Source organism: Pundamilia nyererei, unplaced genomic scaffold (assembly GCF_000239375.1).
Source record: "Pundamilia nyererei isolate P.nyererei 1_Seehausen unplaced genomic scaffold, PunNye1.0 scaffold00019, whole genome shotgun sequence".
Taxonomy (NCBI): Eukaryota; Metazoa; Chordata; class Actinopteri; order Cichliformes; family Cichlidae; genus Pundamilia; species Pundamilia nyererei.
Genome location: NW_005187420.1, coordinates 4,092,364 through 4,099,913, shown reverse-complemented (window position 1 = coordinate 4,099,913; position 7,550 = coordinate 4,092,364). Strand labels below are relative to the sequence as shown.

General features: G+C 48.1%; 1 protein-coding gene across 2 annotated transcripts in view; it reads right to left on the bottom strand.

The window, feature by feature from the left end:
- ccdc102a (coiled-coil domain containing 102A) overlaps positions 1–7,550 on the bottom strand; it is a 52,580-nt gene that overhangs the window by 29,513 nt on the left and 15,517 nt on the right. The window contains exon 1 of one of the 2 annotated variants that reach the window (XM_005726405.1): positions 3,660–3,678. The exons of the other annotated variant lie outside the window; for it this stretch is intronic. The gene's annotated coding sequence lies outside the window, so the exon portion shown is untranslated. Of the gene's footprint in view, positions 1–3,659; positions 3,679–7,550 lie in introns of those variants that run through there. 2 annotated transcript variants of the gene reach the window in all.

The window sequence follows — 7,550 nt, the reverse complement described above, 5'->3', positions numbered from 1 at the left end:
ATTATCAGCGCCGGAGAAGACATCGCGAACGCTTCCTGGCCATCCAGTGTAGATGTCAGTGAAACTGTTGGGAAGACAACGTGAACATTTTATTTGTTCTGTATAATCTGCAGATTCTGACAGAAATCTGCAGCTTTCCTTTGCAGAAACATGAAGCTCTAAAAGCTGCAGTTCCTCTAACGTCCAGCAGAGGCAGCAGTGAGTCAGTCCCCGTAGACCCCCATGTCCAAACTTTACAGCAGAAACTGGTCTCTGTGGATCTTTCCCTCCTTCATAATAACATGCATTAGGGGCGTGGCCTCTCTGACTGACAGGTGGATGGTGACACAGGCGGCTGTAGCTGCTAGCTGTCTGCTAGCTTCACCTGAACTGGACCTCTGCACCGTGTTTGTGCTGTTGGAGCCTTTTAATGACATCATGTGACCAATAACATGGCTGCTGTGAGGTCACTGCACTAACAGACCGACCAAGAAGCCTGAGATCTAATTTAGTTTGTGAAATCTGAGGATTTAATTGGATACTGCCATGTTGTCTGTGGATGGAAAATAAAAAATAGCTGAGGCCGAGGGTCAAAGAGTGAGTTTGTCTATTCATCCATCAATTCTTTCGTGTTTTTTAATAATTTAATAAACCTGTTTAACATGTTTACTCCACAAATACAGCAAACAGTAAATCCTCCGTGTTTTACTACTGACTCCATCTTTAGGGTTAGAAAAACAAACTCGTGGCTTATTTCTGTCAATAGAGACACAATGAAAGGCGATACAGAGAGTAAACTGTGTACAGGCAGGCTGTAGATTTACATACAACAAATGCTCACAGCAGTAAGTATTACTTACGTAACTGCAAACAGCTGACATTGCTTATTAGCGCACATGCATTCCCATCTAAGTCGTTGGCGGGCTCCTGAGCTGCAAATCCACGCCAACCTATCAGGTTACACCACGTTCAGTGAGGAAAGATGTCTTTCGGCGTCTCTTTCAGGAGTGCCGTTTAGCAGCATCAACACTGTAAACAAAGCGCTTCCTGTTTCTGTCACCGTCAGCTTCTCCAGCCAGCACGGTGACGGATGTCTCTGAGCGAGTAATCAAGCCTCCGTTTATTTTGGATCAGCTGATCGTTAAACTGATGGATGAGGCCGCGGTGCGCGAAGCTCAGCGACGACGCTGCACGAGTACAGAGAGCCGGAGCGCTTTCACTGAAATGTACTGACGACTTCAAGTGAACACAAACTTTACTGACACTTTGTTGTATGGAGGGAAAACCGATGACGGATTAATTTGGACTATTTGATTATTAACGCGTCTCTCACGAGTCCCCAAAGATTACAGCAGTAAATGAGACCACACGTTCCCACGCCTGTTTGACACTGGAGTCGGTGTGTGAGGAGTTCCTGAGCTCTGCTGAGATCCTTCCTAAAGCCACTGGGCGAGATCCCAAAATCCATCCCAACCTCCAGGAGCCTGTAGAAGCATGTCTGGATCCCAAACTCTAAAGCTGAGGCCTCAACATGCCCAACAAACCCACAGGAATACCCTCGTGTTTGCAGCCTGACGTTAATCTCTAAACTGAAGACGCTGAAGCTCCAGCAACACCAGCAGATGAACCAGTTTCTCCACCTGCTGCAGCTCTCTGGGATCATCTCTGATGGTGGAGTTAATTAATCAGTGTGACTCCTGGGAAAGTGTAGAAGTGCAAACTGGGCGGGTTAAACTTTTCAGTTTACCAAATGATGGCGACTCGGTCAGGAAAGAGTGGCGGCAAATGAACTTTCAAAATAAGACTAAGATGGGATCCATTCTCCTGGATGGATAAAAATCAAACCTGTTAAGCCACCGACACGCTGCCTGTTAATACATATCTAACTGATGGAGCTGCTGCTCCTCCACATCAAAAGGAAGCAGATGAAGTGGTCCAGTGTCACCCAGCATGCCTCCTGGATGACGTGTTTTGGGTACGCTCTACTGGGAGGAGAGATTACGTCTCTCGACCGGTTTGGGAACGCCTCAGTGTGTTTGTTTTTAGATTTGTTCGATTTTAGGCTACACCTGTACCTGGGTAAGCGTGACCGCTGAAAAAACTATGAGCTTAAGCTGGTCTCAGCCAACACAGGTGAGCTCCAGGCTGCAGGTAAGAAGGTGCAGTTGAATGAGTAAATATAGGAACATCAGAGGATCAGAAAAGCGTCACAGAAACAGACTTGTGCACTTTAAACGACTCCAACACTAAACAGGACCAAACCTCCGTGCCTCGTCATCTGGAAGCCAGTTCCACAAACCTCATTTAGTTCCAGTTTACCCACAGGAGTGGAGGTTACAGTTTGCACATGAGACCCATCTGAGGCTCCAACAGCTGCAGGCGACTCTGCAAACACACTCACTACCAGCACTCCAAACCACCCTCGCTTTACTTCCTGTCTTCCAGCCCTCCACCGTCCTGACCGTCGGCTGTATTTGCCTCCTTTCTTTGCCCAACCTCCACGTGAACCTCACCCTCTGTCATCACAGGGCCCATAAAACACAGCCGGCCAGAGGGCGAGACCGCGGGGTAATAAAGTCTTTGACAGAGCATCTGTCCTCGCCGGCCGTAGCTGCACAGCCCCAGCTTTGACTGATGTAACCCTCAAGGCTGCAAACAAAACGGTGGGGCCGATATTCTTCAGTTTACGTCGGCACTGACGTCTGCTCATCTCCGTGAACCAAGCTGAGGCTCAGACGAGCCTGAGACGACAGAGGAACGGAGGGAGGGGCCTGTGTGCTCGCCAAGCTGATTTATGTGAATGTGGACGTAAAAAAGATACAGCACGCCGCTACAAAGGATTTCCCCCCGCGCTCGCCAAACTTTCTGCAGTGAGTCAGCGCGTGTGCTCTCTCCTCTAATGAGAACCAGCTCTGTGGGCCTGAAACTGGAGAAGAAGCAGCAGCACGCTGGGATCGTACTCACACTGGTCCTCTCCCATCACAATTTCACTACAACGGCTGAAATCTCCTGCTGTGACTCACACTCTGAAATGCAAGCTTCACATCGAGCGTGGCGCCGCGCTGCGCACGAAAGGTGTAGAGTGAGGATGCCCTCCTCCTGCTCCTCCCTCGTGTTTCTGAAAGCTGCTGAGCTGCATCAGTGCAGATGAGACAAGGAGAAGGAAATCCAGGTGAGAACAGCCAATCAGCGCCTCCCACCTGACCCCACAGTCAGCTCATTCTTTATGTACAAAAACTTCACAGTTTTTAATGAAGACATGAAGAACGTTTCATCTCATGAATATTTCACAGAGCCACGAGTCCTCCGGCGTGGCTCCAGATTTGACTCTTATCATGTTTGAGCCGTCGTTGCGTCTTCAAACTGAGCCACAGTCTGAGGACTAAACCTGGTTTTGCAGCAGCATCAGAATCACAGTTTGAATAAACCATGCACCAGTTTAGTATCTGTGACAGGAGCAGATCCAGTACTGGTCCCTGTATGGAGGACCATGAGTGCCAAAATAAACAAATAACTAAATCATTAAATAATCAATTCAATGTGTGTTTTATGTTTTTTTTTATTAACTTCCAAGTTTCAATAAATTCATGGCACACTTAATTATTCATAGATCTATTTCCTACCACTTCTCCCAGTTTGGGTCTGAGCACAGAAGCCCACACTTCCCTCACCCCGCCCACCTCTCCCAGCTTATCCAGTCAGATGACAGATGCCATCTCTCCAGTGAGTCCTGGGTCTGCCACAGAGTCCTCTCGAATGACGGGACTGCTCCACCCCATCTCTAAGGAAGAGCCCCGCCCCCTCTCAAAAGAAACACGTTTTATTGGCGACCGTGGGTGAGGGCAGGAACACAGATGGGCCAGTAAATCCACAGCTTCACTTTTAAGCCCAGTCTCACGCTCCACTCTCCCCTCCATCATGAACACGACCCCGAACTGTAATTAATTAATGACACATTTAATGAATCATTTAGCAACATAGTTACTTCATTTGGTCCTCCTGGTCCTCCGTACCCCGGGATGTTTGATTGGTTTTCTGGTCATTCACTGGAGGAAACAAAGTGCATTCTGGGTAAACGTTGTGAATCAGCCTGAGGAAATAGAAACATTTCTCGGTGTTGAATCACAGAAACATCTGTGCGTCTGAACGGAGCACAGAGATGAGCCCACTGTTTCCTGTCTCGTCACAAAGCGTCGCAGAGAGTGACACCGTCCTGACGTTCCTGCGGATAAACAGTATTTAAAATGGCTGACGGCGTGATTCTCTGGCTCTAACGCAACACTAATCGCTGCAGCTTTGGCTCCGGACTCCTGCATCAAACCTCTTCCCGCTCCGAGTCGCAAGTTTCCTGAAACGCAGCCAGAGGGAGATTTCCAAACTTCAAAGCAGAGATTCAGATTTTTCTCTCCAACTGAAATAACAGATCACTTCACAGTCTTCACTCATCAGCTAAAATACACCATCAAAGCAAAAGAGACGATGAATCTGAGCTTTAACGCTGATAAACCTTTAATATTCAAGTCTGACTGGAGGCCGGGGGCCACGCTCCGCCCAAAGTGCCTCCACAGTTTGACAAATTCTGGGTTCTAAAAAAAGAACCAGTCAGAGCCCGAAGAAACATCTGGAAGTTTGTGGCTTTGTCCAAAGATGAAAATCCCCAAAGTGCTGAATTTATTCTCATTTTATTACCAAGTGTTTGCCACCTCGTCCACCACAGCGCGCCGACACACAGAAGAAACCGCAGTCGTGCTTTCTGTGAAACGCATTCAACACCGTAAAACTACAACGAACTACAAACATGGCCGAGGTTCCTCGCTGCGTTCATGGGTACCGGACCTTCACACAGAGAGGGGAGATGCCCCTCTTAAACCATCATCCTGAATGCGGAGACCCCACACGGCTGTGTCCGAGTCTCCGCCCACGAACACACCCCCATCCACCACTATAATAAAATCTGCAGATGATGCAACGGTCGTCAAACTTACAAGCTTAAGGTGGCACCAAAGAGTCAGTCACAGACTCGAGCAGAACAGGAAGTACAACCCAGCAGCTGTGTGTGGAGGAACGCCGTCCGTCTGTTGGGGCTGAACCTCCAGCCTGGTCAAAAAAATAAGCCCAACAAAGGCTGTTCTTCCTACGGAAGCTGAAGCACGCTCCCCGTGAATCTGCTGCTGAACTTCTACAGGATCGCCACTTAGAGCACGAACGCCATCACGGGTGGGTCAGAAGCTGCAGAGCTGCACAGCTGAAGCGTGAGGTGACCTACACCCTGCCACCCTCTACTCAAACTTCCTCCATTGAGCAAACGATGCAGACAATCCCACACAAACAGACAGAGGGACAGCTTTCACCCCGCACACAGACCCCATCAGGACTATCATAAAAATCTATTATCTCCTGATTTATTATCGTCTATTTATTAATTTTTTATTATCTGTTCTTTTGTGGTGGGCACGAGAGGTGCCAGTCTAAGTTTTATTGTAATGGATCATCTGTTTAACGTCCACCAGGTGAGCAGTTCACCTGTTCACCTGTTCTACGAAACAAAATTCATGCAAACTGAAGGTTTCTGACCTGCTCAGGTTACTGATGAATCAGTGCAGCTGCAGTGTAACGATGGCTAATGAAGCCGGTGTGTGTGTGTGTGTGTGTGTGTGTGTGTGTGTGTGTGTGTGTGTGTGTGTGTGTGTGTGTGTGTGTGTCAGATATTTGGCTGCTTTGTTCTTCTGCTTACTCGAGAGCTTTCGTCTCTTTGGCAGATGAGGTAATGGTTCGGCTTCCCGAATGCGGTAAAACATCATTTTTTACAGGCCGGCGCTGATGTGGCCGTTTCCTCTGCGAGCTCGCTTGTTGAAGCCGCTGCTTTGTTGTGGGTGCAGCTCTGTGGACGCACACGGCAGCTGTGAAACCGTACGGCTCCACGGACATCAGCCAAACGCGTCTCCTTTTGTCTGAAAGTCATAAAGTTTGTAACAGCGAGGATCTCGTTACAGTCACGTCAGGCCTCTCGATCTGATTCAACGATTTACCGTAAACGCAGAGACCTGAGTAACGAGCCTCCGCCGCCTGTCGTGGCTTTGCCGTGAGTCACTGTGGTTAAAGCGTGGGAACGCGCGCTCGCTGATAGATACCTGTGTCCAGTGTGGGCGTCGTTTATCCTCTCAGATCGTTTCTATTTGGCTAAAAATGTCTTCATTTGTTGTTAACGGCATATTTGTTTAAATCAAAGAGCTTCCACCGACTCAAACAGGCCTTGTTGGTCTTCCTTGTTGCATCACTGCGCGTGCATTTAAATGTATTTACTGATCATCCAATAATGTCAGACGTGAATCCGCCTCCTGTGGGAGCGGCCGAGCAGCCAAACGGAGCCAATAAAAACCTGCTTTAAAGAAAACTCAGTGAGCCGAGCGGCGCTGAAGAAGCAGCAGCACAACGGTGAGGATTCAGCAGCTGGTGCGGTCAGCACTGCCAGCATTACAGCTATCAATCACACGAGCTGCTGTTTACCCACCACAGCTTTCCTGTTGGCTCAATAAACGGCTGTGAAAGCCTTCTGCCCACGTTCACTGAACCTTTGTCCAAAACAGAAGGACTGTGAGGCCGAAGTGCCTCCGAGAGTGCTTTAAACTCCGGGCTCGCTCCCGTTAAAGTGTAGAAGAAACTGCTCCTAACTTTGTGAGAAGCTTCAGGTTAACAGAAGCTGGTAACTCCAACTGAAGCTGACCGATATCTACGCTGGCTCGAGCTTTTTAACCAGCAGCTTAAAGCCCTGCGTTTCCTCTTCCTGTCACATGGATTCTAACTTACGAGCAATCCAGCGAGGCTTGGTTGAGTACTCTGATTACTTTTGCTTCACACATCACCAGCTGCTCCTGGCCTGGTCTGAAACAGGTTTGTGGTTTCCTGCAGTTTCCTGGAGGATGCTGACTCGTCATCAGAGGCCGATTCCTGCTCTCGCTCTCAGACGTGTCCTGGAAACCTAAACGTGGCGTTGCTCTAGCAGCGATGTTGTTTTTAATCTCATAAAAATTCATACCCGTGTTATCATGGATGACATGATACAGCGCAGCCCTGCTGGACACTTCCAAACTAACTGAATATCCGGGAAGGATCCGGGAAGTCGAAGAAATGTTTTCATGTCGAGATCTTAATGAACAATATTTAAAACTTGGCATTTTTCTTTCCCCCTGAGCTTCCTTACAGACTAATGAACCGAAATAATCGAGGACACGTAATCAGAGTTGTTCTGCGTCTATTACTTGAGGAGGTCTGAATGACGATGCAGATCAAACCAGCTCAAACTGAGAAAAGCTTAAATGTTTTTATTCAAAACTACAGTCGAACATTTCTTACTGGGAAAAGGTGTTAACAGTGTTTAAGACTCAACACACAATACAAGTCTTTAGTAAGAGCTGCTAAACTTTAAGGCCAAACCCAGAGGAACCTTTGAGGGTGGAAGGGGTTAAAAACAGAAACGACCTGGATAAAAACGTTGCCCCGCCTCTGCTCGTCTTTGCTAAACCATCAAACAGCAGAACTTCATGTCCCACAGGGCCCCAGGTGTTACTGCA